Genomic DNA, 24,180 nt, shown 5'->3' with positions numbered 1-24,180 from the left:
ATTTGTATTTTATCCTCCTGAGGGAAACAAAATGATTGGGGTCATAGGGTATCCACTCAAAACTAGTTTGCAGTTTGAGGGCCTCTAGGATACTATTTGCCTCTTTCCATCCCTCCTGTTTTTGTTATATAGGAAAGGGCCCAGCTGGCTCCTTACCTTTAACTGCGCCTTCTTGTTCTTACTTTGGAAGTGGAGGTAGTCGGCATTCCCAAATTGCCTGAAGTATTCTAGGGAAAAAAGTCTCATGGGGACATACCTTGGCAGCCTATAAGGCTTCAACTCACAGCCATAAACTCTGATCACTGTGTGGTGTTGGTAAAAGTACCAATTACCAATGCTGTAGGTTTTGTTTAGATGGAGAATTCTCCTCATGTCATCAGTTAGCCTTGGAGGAGAAACACCATACAATAATGTCATAGTTGGATGAATGAACAAGTCTATGAACTCACAGTATGTGTATGGTGATACAGAGGTGCAATGAAAAACAGAGGTCCAAAACACAACTGACCTTGGATTCCCCTGGGCATTAACTTGCTTCAGGGGAATGCGGAAGCTGCCTGGTTGATAAAACAAGAATAAATGGTAAATGTACGAAGTGTATCTGAACAGTCTTTCCCTTTGCAGATTCATTAGCTGGTCATGGATCCTATCTGCAATATATGTGGCATAGTCATAATGTACAGCTGGAGGCTTTCCAGGAGAGAACATAGACAGCATTGCCATTATACTATCATCCACATCCTCCACTCCCCTGAACCCTAGGACATAGCTGATCAAATCCACTAGCATTCTGCCCAATTCATTTAAGTATGCATATCCAATAGGAGAAGTTCTGATGGCTTCAGAGCCTGGTTGTATGAACAGCTGATTGATTTTGATGATCTGGTCATTTGACAACCTAGTTCCCTTCTTTATCAAGTTCTGCATGTAGAGGGGGGTCAATGGTTTTGCAGTGTGGAAATGCAGCATCTCATTTATGCTCTCTGGGGTGATATGGAACAGAATTGAGCATGTGGGGCTGAGAACAGCTCTTTGGCATGGATCATAGCACTCCTGGCATCTGTGGATCAATTCTGGCATAGGATTTACCTGGGGGAGGTTGTAGATGGGCAAGTTTGAGTCCCAAATCCCTAGGATATCAGCTCCACTAAGGTGCTGGGCTTTCAACTCATTTAGCAACTGAATATTGTATTTAGAGCCTAATGGAAAATAGTCTAACATCTGATAATCCATATCCCCCAGAGCTTTCCATTCTAACTCCCTGTGAGGGGTATTGAGAGGCTTGATGTTCAGTGCAATTGGAGTTTCCATGGTCTATCAAGCTTCTGACTTGCCGGTGAACTGGTTGAAATAAGCAGAACAACACAGAGGTGATTCCTTACAATGAAAGTATGAATTTTAGGGACCAGAGGGTTAATTGAGCACACAGCAATTGAAATACTGTTTAACAGATTGATAAAGACAAATAGCAGGGCTGACCAGAACTTTTCTCAGGTGAATTTAGCCAGCAGAGGTTTCTAGCTCACGATTGAGCGAGCTAGCTGTGAATTCAGGTTGTTTCAGTCAAATGCAGGTTTCGTAAACTGTTCGTTGCCTTGCCAGAGGGAAATAGGTGCAGGTTACGGGATACTAGACGGTGAATTCAGCGTCTTAACACTCCCTTAACAGTTTGTTTGCTGAAATTTGGATAAAAACCAGGTGCAAAGAATAATTTCGAGAAATACCTTGCGGATTGCCACTAACAGTTGCAGATGCAGGTACGATGGAGGCACCCGCGGTTTGGAGTCGAACAGTGCAGGTTGGCGTTGGTCTGGTCGTTAAATTCATGCAGGAATAACGACAGTCTCTTTCAGCAAAAGTAGAAAAAACACGAAATTTTGGCTTAAAATAGATTTTTAGCAATATTGGCGCGTTTTTGGGATGACGTCAGCATGACGTCATCGGGTGGGGTCGGAGTCGGATGACGTCAGCATGACGTCACCTGGTGATGTGGTAGGTCCTGGTTGGTCCATGGATATGCTGAAGTGGCGGACATGTCAGCAGAGGGACGGACGAATGAGGTGATGCGACAGCGGGGTGGCGGCGACGTGGATCTGACGTGGGTGTGACAGGGGACCAGCAAACCGGGCGGTAAGTGCAATAGTGGTAACGGTTTTCTCAGACTGCTTACAATACGGCCCCGGTTTTGTCAGAGGCCGCTCCGAGAGACTTGAGAAGGCGACGCGTGGCCGAGGATTGACGTAACCCTTCGTCATTTTCTCGGGCGCTAACTGTCGGGCGTCGGGACCAACCCGATATGCATAAGGGCCGTCCGATTAGAGGCGCTCGATCGGACGGCTGACAGGTTAATGAAACGATCGAGCGATACGGAAGGGGGGCGGGATTTAAAAAATATATTTTTTGGGATGCGCGCTTAGCGGAAGACCATCGGGGTATGGTGCTTTGTAAGGTTTTTTCAATGTATTTTCAATAAAACCAATATAGCGCCCGAAACTTTGGATAAGTGCCAAAAGGTGGGTTTTTTGGGTAATTTCATAATTTCAAAGGGGGTTATGGCTAGGAAGGGTTTTTTGCAAGGTTTTTTCTTTACAAACAAAGGCTTAATGGGTGGAATGATTTCAAAGAAGGGAGAGGGGTGAGGTTTAGGTTCATCAAAGTGACCAGATGCCAATTTGATCCCTGACAGAGGATTTATTGGCTATAATGCCAAGGGGAGGGATATTTATACAAAATTTGGGGTTTATACACCATGGTGTTAATAATAGTAGGGGAAAGGTAACATAGGGGAATTACATAGTAGAGTTAGAGTTAATATGGGGGGAAATGTGAATGAGGGGGGGGGATTACTAAGTTTATTTGAAACTCACTTAGTTTTAGGGAGTAGATCAAAATGAAAAGAATTTTTAGACAAGAAATGTGGCTTTTCAATGAATAAAACCACCATCAAACCTCAAGTTTTCTAAGCAATTCAATTGATGAGGGGATGTTAGTAATGAGTGGGAAAAAGGGATAATTGGGAAGTTATACATGCTTCTTTGTTTTTCTTTTCTCATCTTGACCATCAAGGTTAAATCTGAAATGAATACCACTTCTGCAACCCCATCTACTTACCCAGCTACTTTGCCTAGCATTTTTTGTTTCTTCTTGAAGGGTGCATTTAGGCTTGCAGACCCTTACTTGCCTTTTCTTTTCTTTGGCTTTTTCTTTTGTTTTTCTATCTACTTCTACCCTTATTTCTTCCAAGGTCCCAGATTAAGTTGTTGGGAGCCTTTTCTTCTCTACCTGAACTACTTGTCTGCCAAGATTAAACAGTTTGGACAGACTCCTTTCTCTATTCTACAACTGAAAATTTAAAACATGACATGATCCAGCTTAGACTGTTGGACCATCCATCAAAATTTGAGTCCCCATCAAGCTATAAGCACAGATTGTATTCTTATGGAAATATGTGATCTTTGCATCATCAAAGCAGAGCATATTTGGACCTTTCCATTGCCAATCATGAAATATGAAACCTATTGGTATAGGTAGCTAACAAAAACTACACACCTTTTTTCACCTCATAGAAGCCTGATATTGAATCTGATGTATCTCTGTAATTTCGAATCATCCAGTTCTGAAATTGTGACCTGTAGTAGCCTTCTATGTCCTCTTTCCAATGCCACTAGTCTGATCCAAATTGGATTCTCCAAGAAATAGTTATGCACAAACTCCCGCAGTGACCTAATTGTAGACTAGTTCAATAGAGCGAAATTATATGAAGTGCCACGTGTCACTGTTTCAACCTTTGACTCTGAAAAATATATAAATGAAAACTACATTCCATCCTCTTTCTGCACCTTCTTGCAAAATTTCAATCCGATGCTCAGAAATAAAGTTATGACGATTTTCCCCCAGGTCACCTGTTTGCAATGTAATTCAGGAGTCTGCGAAAAGACCAACTTCCTCAGATCATATCTCCGACAATATAGCGAGACAAGCTCTGAAATTTGGACCTGAGGTTCAGCGTGATTTCTTCTCAAATAGATTTTTTTTGCGGCTTCTGAAACATCGTAGAAAAAAAGTTATAACGAAAATGCCACGATGACCTGTTTGGAGCAGCGAAACTCTAGAATCCAAAGCTCTGATACCAAATGTTATGAAACCAGTTGTTGGTCAGGTAAATCCCCTCTGCGGACAGAGGCGATCCCACTAGCCTATAACAGAACTAGCCATAAACAAACCACGCTGCTACGCAAGTTCCTAGTTATGCATCAAAGGTGAATCAAGAAGACTAACCTGGAGTCCAACGCTATGATTGAAGCAGAGTTGATATCCTCGCTCCCTTGCTCCAACAGATCACAAACGAACACCTGCACATGCAAAGGAAGAGACAGATACCAACATACAAACTACCAAGGCACAACTATATTTCAGTCAGAAAGGAAATAAATCAACACATCACCATGATAGATAATGAGATTGGAACTATAATAGTAGTCGCTCATCAATTAATAAACAGGAAAAGTTACAACCATTGTTCTGACATCGACCCTTCTCCTGGCTGGGCGAATAACTATATGTGTCTTGCCATGCATCTCCTCTCTGGCAGCATAACCTCTCTAGCACTCACTAGCATTCCTCCAAGAACTCAAGAACTCAACATCTAACACTCCATGACCAATAATCATCACTACTATCACTCAATCACTAAATCACTAGCACTAACACTAGCTTGTCCAATGCATAATGACAAGCTTATATAGATGAAGAAGGGAGGAGGATACAATGAACCGGGACACCTTTCGTGGATTAGCAAAAGCCATAAAGATGGATAAAGCTCGACAAAGGACTTTTTTATCCTCAGAAAACCTCCATGTAATGAAGGAAACAACAGTCAGACATGCGTTAAGGCAAAAAGCACGAATAAATTTGGTTGGCGCGACTGTTGCTCTAAGACAGAGCGCCAATGGTCGCGCCCTCTTTTGAGGATCTCCATCATTGGCACGGGTAGGATACTGTGGACTTGCGCCAATGGAAAAAGAGCACTTTTTAGGGATAATCTGCAGAAGATGTCTTCAGGGAACATGGAGTACATACTCAGGGGAACATAATGCAAGTGTTTTTAGACTTTGTCACTTCTTATAACTCCCGGGATGGGTCCTCCAAGGTACGACAAGAGGAGTAATAGGGATGGTGACAAATTACTGTGTAACAGATGCCCCCTAAAGCATGAATTCCGAGAGGTGGAGAGGGGTGAAATGATTTACAAGAACACACATAAGAACACATAAGAGCACATATAGTTATTGCCGCCGAGGAGTTGTATTAAGAGACATGACTGATAGTTCAATTACATGATGTACGTGGTATGGTCGCAGCCATCCATAAGAGAGTACATAAATAATATGGATCCATAGTATGGACGCAACCATCTGGTTAGGATCAATGAACTGACTCAGGTATGGTCGCAGCCATCCGGTGAATGAGTCAAGTACCAAGAATCACGCCTGGATTACAACAGACACAATCCAGGGTCTTGCGCTCCATCTCGACCCGAACAAGAGTACAAGTCCAAGCATGCGAATATATGAGCTGAAGTCGAACATGCATGAACATCGTCTGATTACTAGTCAATAATGGAAACTTTTAACAGACGCGAGAGGTACCACCAATAATGACAATGGCCCTCAAGGTACTATAGGTACAATCTACAGCGTGTGAATCAATGGTTTGAATTCGAACACCCGCAGAATCATTCGATCGGAGGCCAATGATGAAAACCTCACGTCGAACACGAAGAACCTGCCATTGAGGCATGCAGGCTCCAAGGCACAGGAAAGGAGTCTCTAGATCAATTCCCTGGATAATGAGTTGAAGTCGACAGGGAGTGACCTTGATCGAAGGTGGGCCATAATGTTTCCCACATCATCGACACGAGATAGAGAGATGAGGTTGTGAATCAACATTGTGCGAACTATCAGAGGGAGGTTGTTTTGCAGAGGTCAACTTCTCTTGAACATATCGGCGGCACATTAACGGAATTGGCAGTATTTGACATCAATGTATCAAAGGTCATGATGACGAGGCAATGAGTGAATGAGAGGTCAAATAGGGTACCCAAGTCCATGGAAGCAAGTGAAAGATATGAGATGAAATATCCCCACCCCGGACACGAAATCAAAAAGTGCCATGTTCAAGAGCGACATACTGCCGTTACGGTAATAATTATGGTTCAAAAATTTTATTTCCCCCCGCCATTTCTGGCGAGTACCCCAGTTATTTTTAACAAGCTTGATGGGGATAGCATATGCTTGTGTTGTGACAAAATCCGATGTCATTAAGTTTTAACGAGTCTGACAAAGGAAGAACTCGGCGTCTTTTCATGTTTAGAGAGTTTGAAAAGACAGCAGAAAAGGAAACTCCAGGGATGTCCTTTTTCGTAAAGTTGTGTCTCTCGGGCCCGAAAAAGTATAAAATAATACCCGAAAGAACCGCCCGATCATTACGATCAAGGAGTACTTTTCATGATTAGTGACTTCGACCTGAAAAAGTAAAAAAGTGGTCAAAACCACGTCGTTTCGTAACCACTAACGAGTTTGAAACGACAAAAACCCGGTAATCTTTTTATGTTTTAACGGTCGACAAAAAGAACTTAAAACGACCGCCCCTTATCACCATTTAACGAGTCAAGAGGAGCGACTCGGCAATCTTTTCCTCTTTAAATGGTCAGAAAAGAGCTGAAAGCGGACCTCCATTTTTATTTTCTTTAACGAGTCAAAAAGGGAAAAATACTCGGCAATCTTTTCATATTTTACGAGTCAGAAAAGATCGTAAAGGCGACTCGTCCTGAAGGAACGAGTGGTATAAGGGATAGCAACTGGTTTCGGTAATGGTGGAACTCACTTGAAACACGTAAAGGTTAAGAGGCTGGCTAATAAAACCACTCATCGCTGCGGTTCCTCAGGAAAGGAGAAACAACCAAGTGAAAGCATATGATCGGCCAAAAAAGATGGTGGCGATGGAATGAAACAACCAAGGCTCATCTAGCAGGATTTAGCGGATAAAAGGCAATCACGGGATGTAAATGGGTTCATTTTTACACAAGCTTGAACCATGGAAAACTTTGCTTGTTAAAAATTTTTGTTGCATGCCCCCAGCATGATCATACAAATCGAGGTACATGCCCCCCAAGCTTCATGGCATTCACGGAGTGGATGGAATGAAGGTTTACTTGGCAAGACTCGATTTTGAAGGAGGATGCATGCCCCCCGAGCTTCAGTCACGCGCCCGGGTGAGCTGCCGTCATCAGAATGACGGGGTGGGTGCTGGGGCATTTCTTGTGGAAATAAGACCATTTAGGAATGGCAGATGACTATATGTGAAGTGTGAACCGGGGAATGAAATTTGGTTTACGACTTTGATCGTTCTTCCTTCATGCGGAAAACACATCACTCTGAAGAGTGAGGACACAATAGCACGTATGCGATAAATATAGTCTCGTCCAAGGAGTAAATTGTAATCTAACGGACCTTGGACTACCATGAGACCCATTTGGATAGTCTTCCCTTCTAACGTGATAGGTACATTGGGAAGAATTCCTAAAGGTCGAGTGATTTCTCGATGGAAACCGATAAGGTTTCTCATCTCAGGCAGAAGCAGTGGGGAACCAAGTGCTTCCCAAGCTGTTGAAGAAAGGATACTCACAGGAGATCCCTCATCAATAATCGTACCAGCCATAACCATGCGATAGACTTGGACTATAATTCGAAATGGTATAGAGGCTGGTAACCGAGGATTGACTAGTTGATCCCAATTAAAGGAAACAACTAGGTTGCTTGGAGGTGGAACTGGATAGACAGCCGGATATGATTATAATGGACTTTCTTCCTGGTGTGAAGGAATGAGAGGGACGCTCACCTAATCATTAACGTCTACGTCAATGAATAGAATTTGGACAGTGGGTTCTTCATTCTTGGTAGTGATAACATCATCTGAGGAGGTAACTTCTGAAGGCGAAACCGGGTCACTTGTAATCCGGACCGTTTGACTGTTGTCTGGTTTGGATTCAGGTGTAGGATCATCTAGGGGTGGAAGTTCTGAAAGCAAAACCGGGTCACTTGTAAGCCGGACCTTTTGACTGTTGTCTGGTTTGGATTCAGGTGTAAGAGCAGCTAAGGATGGAACTTCTGTAGGCAAAACCGGGTCACTTGTAAGCTGGACCTTTTGAAAGACCGGGTCACTTGTAAGCTGGAACTGTGGACTTTCGTTTGGTTTGGACTCAGATAGTTCATCTTTGATGATCAAGTGGTGCGTAGATGATGAACATAAATCACTCGTTCCGACCAGGGACTGGTCTGGAGCAGGCGGAGCACAGGTAGGTTCAGGAAGAGAAAGCTGGACCAAAGAGGAATCATGTTTGATCACTTGGTTAGTGGAGAGACGTTCTGCAGTTGTAAAAAGACGCTGATATCCAGCGAGTAGTTGGGGTAAGGGATCCGACAGACTTGCCAAAAGACGGGAAGCTTCATCCATAAGTGGACAAAGGCGAAGGAGATGATTACCTTCACAAAGTCGGCAAGGGAAACGAACCTTCCCTTTTCTGTTACCAACTAGTAAGGTATCGTCTGTTTGCGACAGCAAGGGGCGAGCCGGGTCACGAGACCATATATCTAGGATCCTGGGAATGCCAGGACAATCAGAAAGAAAATGGTCCCCTTTGCATAATCGACAAGGAGACCGAAGCTTCCGCGGAGGAGCAGAAGGTGGTTCCACTTCTGATAGCTTCGTGGTAGATACGACCTTTCCCTTAGGAGACTTCTTCTTTTTGGTCTTCTTCTTCTTCTTCTTAGCCACCTGGTTAGTGAAATCCAAGGTTTCACCAGGCGAAGTAGAAGATGAGGATGCAGCAATAGGCGAAGAAGGGAAGGGGTCCACCTTAGAATCAACATGGTGTTGTTCAGGTGGAGGAGGTGGTGGTGGGACAGGAGTCATCACACTTGAGACCACCGAGTTTGAAAACAACCATACGGGTAAACTAATGGTCAACCCAGGCAAAGACAATGTTGCGATATACTGAACACCAACATTTCCAACAGAAGGAAATGGGCGAGGGTTCCCATCAGGAGGAACACCTTGGCCGGTGGGCACCGGAAAGGCTGCCATTGAACGAGAAATAACCCTACTCAAGCTAACGCAAACAAAATCTAATTGGGTAATGTTATCGTGGCCAATAATTTTTAAGACACTGAACTTAACCTTTTCATTTTTTAAGAGTCGAGAAAAGGATAAAAGATGACTCTAGTCTCCTTCGAATATTTAATGAGCACGAAGTGACAAGACGCTCACAGGCACCTTTTCGTTTAGGGAGTCCGAAAAGGATCAAAAGTGACTGCTCTGGAATTCTAGGTAGAGGGTGTGCCAAACTTTTCGCAAAACCACAGAATACTTTTTAGGGTACGGGTGGTCGATCTTCGTGAATGCTGTGTTCACTGCATTGCGAATCGTAGGGTGGCTGACACGGCTTCCTATGGATAAAGGCTTTATTCCTATAGGGGTCTCCCAATTTATACTCGACGGTACGTGGGAGCACAGTCCGTATTGGCAGCTATCGTTTCACCGTGGAGGAATCACCCAACCACTCGACGATAAACTACCAGGTTTAAAGACGCCGGAACACGTCTCTAACCTAGACCTCTAGAGTGTTTGCGTTATGTTCCAATGCGTTGTTATGTTCATTGAGTTCATTTTAAAGTTTATCTTTGATTATGTTTCAGTTTTTTGGTCCTACCATATGTGATGTCTCAAAAACTTCTTACATGCAAACTATATGCCAAAATTAAATCATTTGATTCGATGAATTCTATCTACAGGAGGGTTGAGATCTTTTTCACAAACGAAACGATCATTTCAACAAACAACAAAGATCCTAATGTAGCTAATAACAAGAAACGAAATTTTGTCTTTTTCTTTTTAATAGCAACAAATAACAATAAATGCTAACTACTATGATGCAAGAGATTTTTTGTTTTTCTTTCCTTTAAGATGGCATGATGCATGTAAACAAATTCGAAGAGATATACACAATCCAAGTTCAGTCAATGAAATAGAACCAATTCTGAAACACTAAAATGAACCATGCAAGCAAGGAAAAACACAAAGACTAGTGAACTCCAACGAGGCTAGAAGTGAAGTATTCAGAGTATAGAAGATCAAGCTTTAACAAAGCACTGGATAGGTGCAGAACACAACCAACAAGTTGACTGGATAATCAAGAGATCGAAACTTCCCACAGAAGGCTAGACATGCAAAGTCACTAGATATCCTAGGGCTGAGACGAAAATCAATAGAAATGAGCAAATAGCTGAGGGATACAGGCTAAGACTAGTCAAGCAGAGGTTCAACACAGTTCCAGAGGCTGAAAGAGATATATAAAGAGACTGAATGAGCTTTCCACCCACACACAGGCAAAATTTACAGAGCTGGCGCAACTGTCAGCCTGTAACATGCGCTACCACAGGATTGGCGCGAGTTGCTTTTGAGAAACATGCGCCAACTGGCGCGACTGTCAGAGAAATAACCGCGCCAATTAAGCTTGCCAACTAGAAAAATAAATGATACGACCTCAAGTCGGGTTGACAATGCTCAGATGGGTCAAACAGTAAAGAATAAACTCAAAACTGACTCAGGAAGCTCATTGACTCAAGCAAGCAGAAGAAAATTAACATGCAAGACAAAAATCAAATAGTTCCTCCCCAGCGGAGTCGCCAATTTGTTGGTCAGGTAAATCCCCTCTGCGGACAGAGGCGATCCCACTAGCCTATAACAGAACTAGCCACAAACAAACCACGCTGCTACGCAAGTTCCTAGTTATGCATCAAAGGTGAATCAAGAAGACTAACCTGGAGTCCAACACTATGATTGAAGCAGAGTTGATATCCTCGCTCCCTTGCTCCAACAGATCACAAACGAACACCTGCACATGCAAAGGAAGAGACAGATACCAACATACAAACTACCAAGGCACAACTATATTTCAGTTAGAAAGGAAATAAATCAACACATCACCATGATAGGTAATGAGATTGGAACTATAATAGCAGTCGCTCATCAATTAATAAACAGGAAAAGTTACAACCATTGTTCTGACGTCGACCCTTCTCCTGGCTGGGCGAATAACTATATGTGTCTTGCCATGCATCTCCTCTCCGGCAGCATAACCTCTCTAGCACTCACTAGCATTCCTCCAAGAACTCAAGAACTCAACATCTAACACTCCATGACCAATAATCATCACTACTATCACTCAATCACTAAATCACTAGCACTAACACTAGCTTGTCCAATGCATAATGACAAGCTTATATAGATGAAGAAGGGAGGAGGATACAATGAACCGGGACACCTTTCGTGGATTAGCAAAAGCCATAAAGATGGATAAACCTCGACAAAAGACTTTTTTATCCTCAGAAAATCTCCATGTAATGAAGGAAACAACAGTCGGACATGCGTTAAGGCAAAAAGCACGACTAAATTTGGTTGGCGCGACTGTTGCTCTAAGACAGAGCGCCAATGGTCACGCCCTCTTTTGAGGATCTCCATCATTGGCATGGGTAGGATACTGTGGACTTGCGCCAATGGAAAAAGAGCACTTTTTAGGGATAATCTGCAGAAGATGTCTTCAGGGAACATGGAGTACATACTCAGGGGAACATAAAGCAAGTGTTTTTAGACTTTGTCACTTCTTATAACTCCCGGGATGGGTCCTCCAAGGTACGACAAGAGGAGTAACAGGGATGGTGACAAATTACTGTGTAACACCAGCTCAAGAAAAGATAGAAAAGATAGATCAACGCCTTAGAATTCAACCTCTTCAAGGGGGAAACCTCCTTTACATTACATAAATGAACAATTCTTGGATGATTCGAATAACAAAACCTCCTTTCTATATATAGGAGTCTAAGGAGTCACAATATAATCCAACCGACCTAACAATAATAATATAAAGCCACAAAAATAACAATAGAGGGATTCTATGGGGCACAGTAATAACAATATGGGGGCAATAGGGGCACAACAATATTAATAAGGGGTATAACTACAATATTAATGGGGTAATCACTAGTATTATGGGGACCCAACATATTGTTATTTCATTGGAGACTCGGCATGGCATATATATATTGCACTAGTTTGGTCTTGGGGCTTCGAGGGGTGACCTTGGAGCCAACCTCGGGGTCAACCCAAGCTCAATGTGACTTATGTTCAAGATTTATCGACCCATAACCTAGAGCTTAACGTCTCCATGAGACCATATCTATGTGACCTTAAATTTTGTGCTCAACAACTTTCCTTAGATAATGTGTTTGTGCCATGTGACCTTAAAATTTGTGCCTAGCCCTTTTCCTTAGACCATGTGACCATGCCATGTGACCTTATTAAGGGTTCCATGATCACCTACATGGTGACATTAGAATGATGTCATCATGTCACATGGAAACCCATGAGGGGTGCCACGTGTCACCTCATTTTGACTGATTGACCAACTAAAAATTTTCATTTGGACCTGCCATGTGGCAATCCCTAGAGGTGCTGCATCACTCACTAATGTAATCATTTCTGGCCAATTTGAAAATGCCACATGTCACAACAGGAGTGGATCACCACTGACCAATTTGATCGCATCACGTGTCATAATGGGATTGGCCATTGTGGCGAGGCCACTCCTCGTTAACTAGTGAACATGTTTGTCCTACAGTTGTCATGTGATTTGAGAAAGGTGCATGGAATTTAATCACATTAATCTTCATGCATGTTTGGTCACCATCCATAGTGGATTTAATTAATGAGCTGTGGATCTGCTCGAAAGTTGAACACTATTTAACATATTGATGTTGGTGGGTTTTAACCTTATAATTTTGGTCCTTTATAAATGTTTCTTTTCAAATGCCCATAACTTCTCTAGGAGGGGTTTTTTAGAGTGGAATATACTGTCAGAAAGTCCCATATGAGGAATACCCAACCATGTTATTCATAGGATCACTAGGGCATCATAAACTTGTGAAAATTTTAATAAGATTCTTACCTCTTTTGACTTCACTTGATGAGGGAATGCAAGATATCTAGTTGTCATATTACTTTTTTTGATTCATGAATGAAATTATTGCTATATTGGACATCCCATATGACATCAATGACACTTGTTGTCATCAGTGACACCACTATATCCAACAATTTCCATTTTTCTCATTAATGGAAACACCACTAGACATTAATGGTCATTGATGTCAATATGACAAGTTCTCCTTAACATGCATTAAACTCCCCCCGACATAGTGTTGAAGACTTCCACTATATGACTACAAAGATGCCTCCTTCCTTCTGTCAATGTCTACATTCTCTCCCCCTTTGACATCAATGGAAAAGGGACATGTTGTCGTCCAATGCTTCCATAGTCATGTCTGAACTTAATCCTTTTATAAGTAGAGTTTCCTTGATATTATCTTCCTTTATCACTAAATATTTTCCATATTTGTTAATGTTTGCATTCTCTATCTAGTTTTGAAATTCCCTATAGATTTGATGAAGCCTCTCCCTAAGACCATTATTCCTCCAAGTGTCTACCAATACTCTTCGATTGTTCTTGAAATTTCCTAGCAACTTCTTCAATTCTTCCATGTCTGTCTTCAAATCGTCCATCTTAGCTTCTACGCCTTTCTTTAAACAGTCCATCTTAGCTTCTACATCTTTCTTTAAACCATCCATCTTAGATTCTGTTCCTTTTTGTGCAAGTGACACTTGTTGCAATTGGTCTCGTAATTTTGCTATATCATGTTGCATTTCTTCCTCTTCTTCATAAGTCATGCTAGAGCTTTCAGGTTGCTTACTAGGTGTTTGCATTTTCTTTCCTCGAGGCATCAATTACCGATAATAATGCTTTACTATGCCTTTTGAATTCCTTCAAACCAAGCTTATGCAAAAATTTAAAAAAAAAACTACACACCTTTTTTCACCTTGTAGAAGCCTGATATTGAATCTGATGTATCTATGTAATTTCGAATCATCCAGTTCTGAAATTGTGACCTATAGTAGCCTTCTATGTCCTCTTTCCAATGCCACTAGTCTGATCCAAATTGGATTCTCCAAGAAAGAGTTATGCACAATCTCCCGCAGTGACCTGATTGTAGACTAGTTCAGTAGAGCGAACTTGTATGAAGTGCCACGTGTCACTGTTTCAACCTTTGACTCTGAAAAATATATACAAGAAAACTACAGTCCGTCCTCTTTCTGTACCTTCTTGCAAAATTTCAACCCGATGCTCATAAATAAAGTTATGACGATTTCCCCCAGGTCACCTGTTTGGAATGTAATTCAGGAGTCTGCAAAAATACCAACTTCCTCAAATCATATATCCGAAAATATAGCGTGAAAAGCTCTGAAATTCAGACCCGAGGTTTAGCGTGATTTCTTATCAACTGGGTTTTTTTTGCGACTTCTGAAACATCGTAGAACAAACGTTATAGCGAAAATTCCACGATGACCTGTTTGGAGCAGCGAAACCCTAGAATCCAAAGCTTTGATACCAAATGTTATGAAATCAGCTCAAGAAAAGATAGAAAAGATAGATCAACGCCTTAGAATTCAGCCTCTTCAAGGGGGCAACCTCCTTTACATTACATAAATGAACAATTCTTGGATGATTCAAATGACAAAACCTCCTTTCTATATATAGGAGTCTAAGGAGTCACAATATAATCCAGCCGACCTAACAATAATAATATAAAGCCACAAAAATAACAATAGAGGGATTATATGGGGCACAGTAATAACAATATGGGGGCAATAGGGGCACAATAATATTAATAAGGGGTATAACTACAATAGTAATGGGGTAATCACTAGTATTATGTGGACCCAACATATTGTTATTTCATTGGAGACTCGGCATGGTATATATATATTGCACTAGTGTGGTCTTGGGACTTCGAGGGGTGACCTTGGAGCCAACCTCGGGGTCAACCCAAGCCCAATGTGACTTATGTTCAAGATTTATCCACCCATAACCCAAAGCTTAACTTCTCCATTAGACCATATCTATGTGACCTTAAATTTTGTGCTCAACAACTTTCCTTAGATAATGTGTTTGTGCCATGTGACCTTAAAATTTGTGCTTAGCCCTTTTCCTTAGGCTATGTGACCATGCCATGTGATCTTATTAAGGGTTCCATGATCGCCTACATGATGACATTAGAATGATGTCATCATGTCACATGGAAACCCATGAGAGGTTCCACGTGTCACCTCATTTTGACTGATTGACAAACTAAAAATTTTCATTTGGACCTGCCATGTGGCAATCCCTAGAGGTGCTGCATCACTCACTAATGTAATCATTTGTTGCCAATTTGAAAATGCCACATGTCACAACAAGAGTGGCTCACCACTGACCAATTTGATCGCATCACGTGTCATAATGGGATTGGCCATTGTGGCGACGCCACTCCTCGTTAACTAGTGAACATGTTTGTCCTACAATTGTCATATGATTTGAGAAAGGTGCATGGAATTAATCACATTAATCTTCATGCATGTCTGGTCACCATCCATAGTGGATTTAATTAATGAGCCGTGGATCTACTCGAAAGTTGAACACTATTTAACATATTGATGTTGGTGGGTTTTTACCTTATAATTTTGGTCCTTTACAAATGTTTCTTTTCAAATGGCCATAACTTCTCTAGGAGGGGTTTTTTAGAGTGGAATATACTATTGGAAAGGCCCATATGGGAATACCCAACCATGTTATTCATCGGATCACTAGGGCATCGTAAACTTGTGAAAATTTTAATAAGATTCTTACCTCTTTTGACTTCACTTGATGAGGGAATGCAAGATATCTAGTTGTCATATTACTTTATTTGATTCATGAATGAAATTATTGCTATATTGGACATCCCATATGACATCAATGAAACTTGTTGTCATCAGTGACACCACTATATCCAACAATTTCTCTCTTTCTCATTAATGGAAACACCACTAGACATTAATGGTCATTGATGTCAATATGACAAGTTCTCCTTAACATGCATTAAACTCCCCCCGACATAGTGTTGAAGACTTCCACTATATGACTTCAAAGATCCCTCCTTCCTTCTGTCAATGCCTACATTCTCTCCAATATTCCTTATCATCAATTTATGTTAGTATCTCTTGCTCCTCTTGCTCAAATTTTATAAATGTCCAAATCAATGTCTACATTCTCTCCCCCTTTGACATCAATGGAAAAGGGACATGTTGTCGTCCAATGCTTCCATAGTCATGTCTGAACTTAATCCTTTTATAAGTAGAGTTTCCTTGATATTATCTTCCTTTATCACTAAATATTTTCCATATTTGTCAATGTTTGCATTCTATATCTAGTTTTGAAATTCCCTATAGATTTGATGAAGCCTCTCCCTAAGACCATTATTCCTCCAAGTGTCTACCAATACTCTTCGATTGTTCTTGAAATTTCCTATGGACCTAATAGAGTCTCCCCCTCAGATGAATTCTTCCACCTTTCAGTGCTCACCAATTGTCCCTAAACTCTCCTATGGACCTAATAGACTCTCCTCATGAAATCAATTATTCCACCTATCAATTCTCATCATTTTTCCCTGAACTTTCCTATGGACTTGATAAAGTATCCCTTTGATACTATGTTACGGATACTTATTCAATTGTTCTCGTGCTTTTCCCATAGAGTCTCCTCCTAAGACTATGTTTATTGTCAATGTTTTCCTATGAACCTGATAGAGTCTCCCCATGAGTCTATGTTTTTCTTAGATTTACCGTCTACACCTTTGTTAAATTATTTACCTATATATGCCTACTATCATCTTCTAATATATATAATTATCTATTATTACACTACTTTATATATGATACATCATCAAGTTATACTTGCCAATGTTAATGGAATATTCCCTTGTCACTATCCATGTACTATACGCATATCAAAGCGATGATTTTTCTTGCATAAAATTGCTTCTTCAAGCTCTAATTCAACAAGTTATGATCTTGAAGAAGCCTTCACCAAGGGACCAGATACAATGGGTTAAATATAATGTTGTTTCTTCTTGTCTCATCCTTGGGACTAGATCCAAGGTCTGTAAAATCTAACATTGGTTCTTCTTGTCTCATCCTCATCTCATAGTGTTGGTTCTTAGATTAAAGAAAAGTGTTTCTCTCTTGTGCTTGCAGTCACGTGTTGTGTGTCCTTCATTGTGACTTATATAACACACAATATTTGGCTTCAACATTTGTTGAAATGGATGATGTGTTATTGTAACTTGATTCATGTGCCTCAATCTAGGAACTCGATCACATCCTCTATATAGGATCATATCATATATGTTGCAAACTTGTGCTTTGTTCCCAAATTCTGTAATTCAAAAACAATAACCAAAGAACTTATTTTGATACCTCGAGGTATATGGTGATTTTGATTTGTTGAAGTTGTTCATTGGAGGATCCTCATTTGTTTGTTGATTTACAACACCTATTTCATCATTGTTTGTGGATCCTTTATGAAGATTCTTTGTCATTGGGAGTTCCCTTATTTCATTGTGGTTATTTTCCTTTTGTGAATTGAATGTAGGTTGTTGCTTCCAGACATCATCTTGAGAAAAATTGGGTTTATTCATAATTTTCTTAGGATCTTAAAGAGAGTTACTACTAGATGCAATGAATGTTTGATTAAGCTTCTTGGGATGACCTTCATTTGATGTGTTTGGAATACCTTTATTATTGGATGTATTTTAACTTCCCTGATAAGCAATACCTATTTTAACGAGGGGAGACCTTTCCATGCTAAAAATGTGATCTAGAGATTTAGTATCTTTCTAAAGCCTTAAGTTGTTGCATTGCTCCAATTTTTCTTTCAAAATTACAACTAGTTATAATCTTTCACAGAATTTTTCTTTCTCATGTAGTTGTTTTGAAAAAACTTCATTTATCCTTTTATCTTCTTCTAGCTCAACCTTGAGAGCAATAATGGTCTTCTCATTCAACTCTTTGTCTTGGAGGAGTTGCATTGATTGTCCTAATTCCCTATTTCTAAGGGTCTTTATTTCCTTCAATGCACTTCTAAATTCTCCTTCATGAGTTGTTTCTGCTTCAAGTTCTTTTGTTTCAGTGATGAACAATATTTCACCTCTTTCATGATCGGTTACACTTTCATTATAGCCTCTGTAATCACTTTCTTCCTTCAGTGACTAGATTTTTTTCTTCTTGTTGGCTTGCTTCTTCTTTTGATGCTTAGACTTGAATCTTGTCTCATAATCATTATCATTCATTTTAGCATAAGGAAATTTACAAGAATAATGTCCTATCCTTTCAAATGCAAAAAACTTAAAAGGAACATTATCTTTGAAGTTATTGGTTCCTCTTTTTAGCTTCTAGAAAAATTTGGCTTTTTCTTCATCAGATTTGGAGCCTTCTTAAATTTCATCCTTTTTCTCTTCTTTTGCTACTTGTTTCTGAATTTTTCCTCCATTATCATTATCTCATATGCTAAGAGTGTTCCATGGAGTAAATACATAATCATTTTGTCTACATTTGTCATTTCTTCAAGGCCTGATACTTTAGGATTCAATCTTGATGGAATAGATCTCAATACTTTTCGAACAACAACACCATATTTGACTTCTTAAGTGAGACCTACTATAACAACCCATAATAAAAATTCATAAAATTAAATGTATCAACCATGCTATCAACAAAAATATTCTAGTAATTAGCAAATAATTTTCAGCATTAACATTAGAAACGAAAATGTACCAGTAGGGCGAAGAACGAAAAATAGATCTTATTGGTGATTTGGGATTGTAACACGATATGGATCTTGCTAATTGGAACAAATTGTTGGGGATGACTCTCCACCCAACCTTAGAAAAGATACAACCAATATTGTTGACATAGATTGTCATTGATGTCAATATGGGAAAAGAAGAACAGAGCAAACAGAGGAGCAAACGAAAGAAAACAACCATCGGAACAATACAGAAAAAACAAAGCCATCGAAGCAATGGAGGAAGCAGACAAAGAGATCGGGAGCTATCGGAGCAAGAATACCGAAGGAATACACTATCGGTGCAAAAAGATTGAGTTATATGGCAAATACACTATCGGAGCGGAAAGGCAGGGTTTATATATGTGTATGCAAATATATATACAAAAACACTATCGGAGGCCAAAACTCACAGATATATGCCTTTACACTATCGGAGGCAGAAGACTTGGCTATATTACAAATACACTATCAAAGGTAGAAAGCAGACTTGAAACTTTATACACGGGAGTGTTGAGTTGTATCGGGTCTGGCACATTATATTGCATCGCTATAAGTGAGTGGTACCTTGCGATTTGTGACTGCGGACATATATTGCATCGGCACTTCGGGAGGGGAGTTACAATGTGTTAAGAGGCCCATTGAAATCGTCAATAGCGATTAGCGATATCGCATCGGCCCTCCGCCAAGGGCAACCCCCGATTGCGATACGTATACATGCAGACCCGTTGCAACATTGTGATATGGGTTAGTAATGTATCGCATCCGCCCATCGCAATGATACACAAAGCCTTGTCCTCTTACAAGTGCCGATTGCAACCTCACTGTAGACCCGATATAGTATAGATGCGGGTGTAATATCTCTTGAAGTCCGCCCTTTAGTCTTTTTTCCTGTTTTGCTCATATTTCCTCTGTAATTGAATATTTAGCTTGCGCGGGGTTTTTAGGCCAAAAGGCTTATGATAACTGTTCTGATGGTTTAGGAGGCTGAACGATTAGTTCAATGGGGTGAATCATGGCAATTGAGATTGTGATTGGGACATAACATCTCCGTTAAACTGAAAAACCCTATGTATGTCCATAATGATTGGAAAAATGAACGTTGTTACGGTGTAACGTGGAACATGATTTCTTTGTGTTCTCTTTTGGACCTCTCTTATGAATTTACGTGTCCCTAGAGTATCAGTGAACTCAAACAGTGCAGAGGAAGTCACAGCAACTAAGAAGGGAAGCCGAAGGATCAAGCGAGGCAGAGGAATCTACAGTGACTGAGGAGGAAGCCAAAGAGGCAGAGGAAAGTGGAAACGAATAGTCATAGGGCATTAGGAATACAAAAACAGAAAAGACAAGGAAGGATCCATGAATAATCAGAGAGAGAGGCAGCAGAGGCAGTAGAGGTAGGAGAAGCAGGAGAACAGGAGTGAAGGAGAAGCTCAGCAGAGCAGATAACTACAGAAAAATAGTTTATACCAGGTTTGGGTTGGAGCCTGTTAGCCCTAAGGTACAACGCTGCTATTTTGAGGGCTAAAGGAAGGGAATGGTCTGTTTTGCTGTCATGGAAAGGTTTCCACATGGTCCATCGCCCCACTTTCCTCACTTTTTCACGAAACCCACTTTTGCCTTGGCCATATGTGAATCAACCCATTTTTGCCCCAAAAACCTTACCTTTTCATCCATACGCGCATTTTGCACATTTCTCAAGGACATCCCATACCTCCATGTCCCCCCGTCGTCAATCTCCCCACCAATCCGATAGCTCGCACTTCACCCGACCAATGTTACATGCCCGATCAATCTTCACCGTTAGATCACTCCTACCAGATCTAACAGCTACCTCGCATATCGCTCGGGCAACAGGCGAGAGGGATACCCACCCGATAAAGGTGGTTTCCTCTCTCCTCTACTGCTACGTGGTACCCGATGAACGGAATTGGGTAGGCTCCCACCTTTATCGCTTACCGCCAGATTGACCACCCGATAGAAACCATTTGCACTCAAATGAAACTGCTCCCAGGCGTTATCTTTCGAACACTTCTACTACCCGATAGCGGTTTGATCTACCCATCCAAGATCTGACAGCTCAGACCCATTCCACTTTTGCCACGACTTCAAGCCTCTGACAATTGATCTCCACCATTGATCCAACCCATCCAATGGCCCATATGCCCCTGTATCCCACTTCCCATCAGTCACCCAAGGAGGAAAGTTGTTGGGTCTGTCAGTGTTTGTGATAGTCAAACAGTTGAACTGAAATAATGGAAGGCATGGCCGAAAGGAGAAAAACAACAACACGATGCAGCCAATCCAACAGAAATGGTCATGGAGTGTCGCTGGCATGAGTGAGCCACTTGACAGCATGACAAAATTACCAGAATTTGGTCACTGTGTTTGTTAGGAAAAGAGACCTTCGGCTCATGTCTGTTTAGTTATGGCATCAAGCAGTTCGAAGCCAGAGGGGATAGATTAAGACATCTCGAGCCCTAGAGAGCCCGAGAGCATTTTAAAAGGCCTATAAATGGCTGAAAGTTCGAGGTATAAGTGGTTCAACTTTTGGAGATTGTGGATACTTTGTTCCTCTCAGCGTCTCATCTTCATTACAATAATACAAGCTTCTTTTGTTGTTACATGTTCAATTTTCATCTTCTCCTATGTTCTAATCTTGCACTTGAATAGGTTATTCATGTTTTCTTCTGTCTCTAATGCCAGATAATTGTCATCTTATCTCTGCATTGATAAATTAGATTTGCAAGCGTCATTTACTTTCTGTAGCTAGCCATTAATATGTGTTTATGTATGCATATTCTGGTACAGTCAATATTCTCCATCTATCCATTCAATCTATAAACTATTGAGCATTAGTGTTCTAAAGCCTTGTCAAGCTAAGGGTGTTCATGCATGTCTGGAGTGAAAGCAGAGTTGAAACAATCATCTGACTTGATCCAAACCTTAATCCATTCCAATAGTTTAGAGAACAATATTGAAGATTGATATGTTACTAGGCATCTCCGAGCTACAACCTAGGAGAGTTTCCTCGAGTGCTAACATAATTGGCACCGCTGCCAGGGAGAGGAGACTAAAGCTCAGCTTCCCTGGGGGACAACACAGATCCAACTTTGATGATGGACAAAGCCTGGACACTATTTGGGTTGTAATCATCTATCTGGCGACTCTACTGGAGGACGAACCTTTTGGCCACTCCACTCCATAATTCTGGCTCAGTTTGTGAGGCATACTCGGAGAAATCCTCAGAAGCCACAAGATGACCCTATACCTAACCTTGAAAAAATCATCAAAGGAAGAAAGGCATTGCAGAAAGGAGCATCAGGTTCAGGTAGCTCTAAACAATATTCTATATCTCTTCAAGAAAATCCTGTAATAGAACAAATACATGTTGAGAGTATAACATCTAATACTAGCAGTGAAGAAAAAATCTCAGAGATTCATAAAGCTCCTTATTCTTTAGGTTCTCCTTTCATTGTAAGCCCAACGAAAGCCTCTCCTCCTATCCATCATACTCCTCTAGTCCTATCAGTCACTCCTCAACCCTCTGTCATTCAGATTTCCAGTACCCTTGTAGCCACCACAACTATGGGAGGACCACAAGCACCTACCAAAGTGGAAAGGATCATAGCTACTAGGAATGGACCTCTAGTACTGCCCACTTCTTTGAATGTCATGCCTACTAGAGAATATCAGAAGTGTAGGCCTAAGTTCACTAGGACTGAAGGTGTTGCAGTTGAGGAACATCTTGAATCATTCTATAGCTATGCTGATAACATGGACATTAGTGAAGATTATGTATGGATGAGAGTCTTTGTCCAAAGCCTAGATGGAGAGGCTAGAAAATGGTTCAGAGAACTGACCCCAAGGTCTATAGCAAATATTGAGGCTTTAGATGATGCATTCTTAAAGCATTGGGGGGATAAGAAGGATCTACTCTACTACCACACCGAGTTTGGGAACTTAAAGAGGGAAAATGGTGAGTTGTTGTCTGATTTTAATAAAAGGTTTAACTGCATGTATAACAAGATACCAGCTGAAGTAAAACCCACCACTACCTTTGCTAAACTCACCTATGCCAGTGCCTTTGATTTTGACTTCTATCTACTATTGAGGGAGAGACGATGTGTTACCTTGGCTGATATGCAGGATGCAACCTAGGAAGTAGAATCAAACATCATGGCTACAGAGAAGCTCAAGGGGAATGTTGATAAAAGGAGACAGAGGGGCAAATCTTCATCATCTTCAGATCCCAAGACAGATAAAATGACCAAGATGATAGAGTCATGTTGGTTAGCGGAGGTCCCGCGTAACGGTTTTGGGGCTTAGAGCCTATAAATTAGGATAAAAATATGGTAAAGACTCCGAAATATGTGGAGCGTGAAATGTAATAGGTTGAGTCAAGGGATTGTCTGCCCAAGAAATAATATAGAATAATAGGAAGAAAGTCAGCTTGCCCATGGTCCGCGGACCATGTGAATTTATAAATAGAGTGAGGCTCTATGGGTAGAAGGCAGTTTTTCTTAGTATGTACTTTGATATAAAAGGAAATGGGTTTTTGAGAAGAGAAGTATTGAAGCATCGGTAAGTCCGAGTCAAGGGTGTTGGTAGGTAGATAGAGACTCTGCAGCTGTGTGTGCAGAGGCATAGTAGAGTCTGCAGCTGTGTGCGCAGACCCCTGCAGCTAAGTGGGCAGGGTGGATGTGGATGTATTGGTGAAAGAATTGAATAAAGATAAGTTGATTATGAAATTCTATGCTTAATCTGAATTATTGTGGATTTGGCTAAATTGTGGTTAATATAACTGTTTGATCTATGCGCGTATGTTTATGGTATGATTTTATGCAAATCGGTATCTTTTCCAAGTGCGTGAACTAGTTATTCCTGTTAAATGTTTGCTTAATGACCGTTACAAGTAGATCTGATCTATAATAACTCATTAAGTAATTAGTATTGAGGAATAGCCCTGGTCCAGATCTACGCAGAAGCAAAGCACCGCGAAGCCGGTGCACAAAACCTCCAGACCACATCAAGACATCCCAAGGGTGTGGAAACATGGTTCCAACACCTCCCATGCTACCTCAGGTGATACCTCAGTTCACGCTCCGTGGGCTGTTGCCGAAAGGGCCGGTAGCCGCGGGATTTGTTTGGCTAATTAACTCTTCCGAACCTGGGTCAGGCCCATATAAGCCAACAAATGGTTCTATTGTTGGGATCGGGATCTACCTAAGGGGTGTCTGATGTCGGAATCCTACAGAGAAAAAGCTTGAAGATTGATTGAATCGGGAGCAGTACGAGTTTATAGAGAACCGACGCGCAAGTAAAAGGTCAAGAATGACGAGTGCGATCCAGCTACTGGTATTCAAAGG

This window comes from Pinus tabuliformis, chromosome 8 (assembly GCF_031772625.1).
Source record: "Pinus tabuliformis cultivar Carrire ecotype Pingquan chromosome 8, CPIR1, whole genome shotgun sequence".
Classification (NCBI taxonomy): Eukaryota; Viridiplantae; Streptophyta; class Pinopsida; order Pinales; family Pinaceae; genus Pinus; species Pinus tabuliformis.
Note: the sequence above shows the minus strand (reverse complement) of the source record.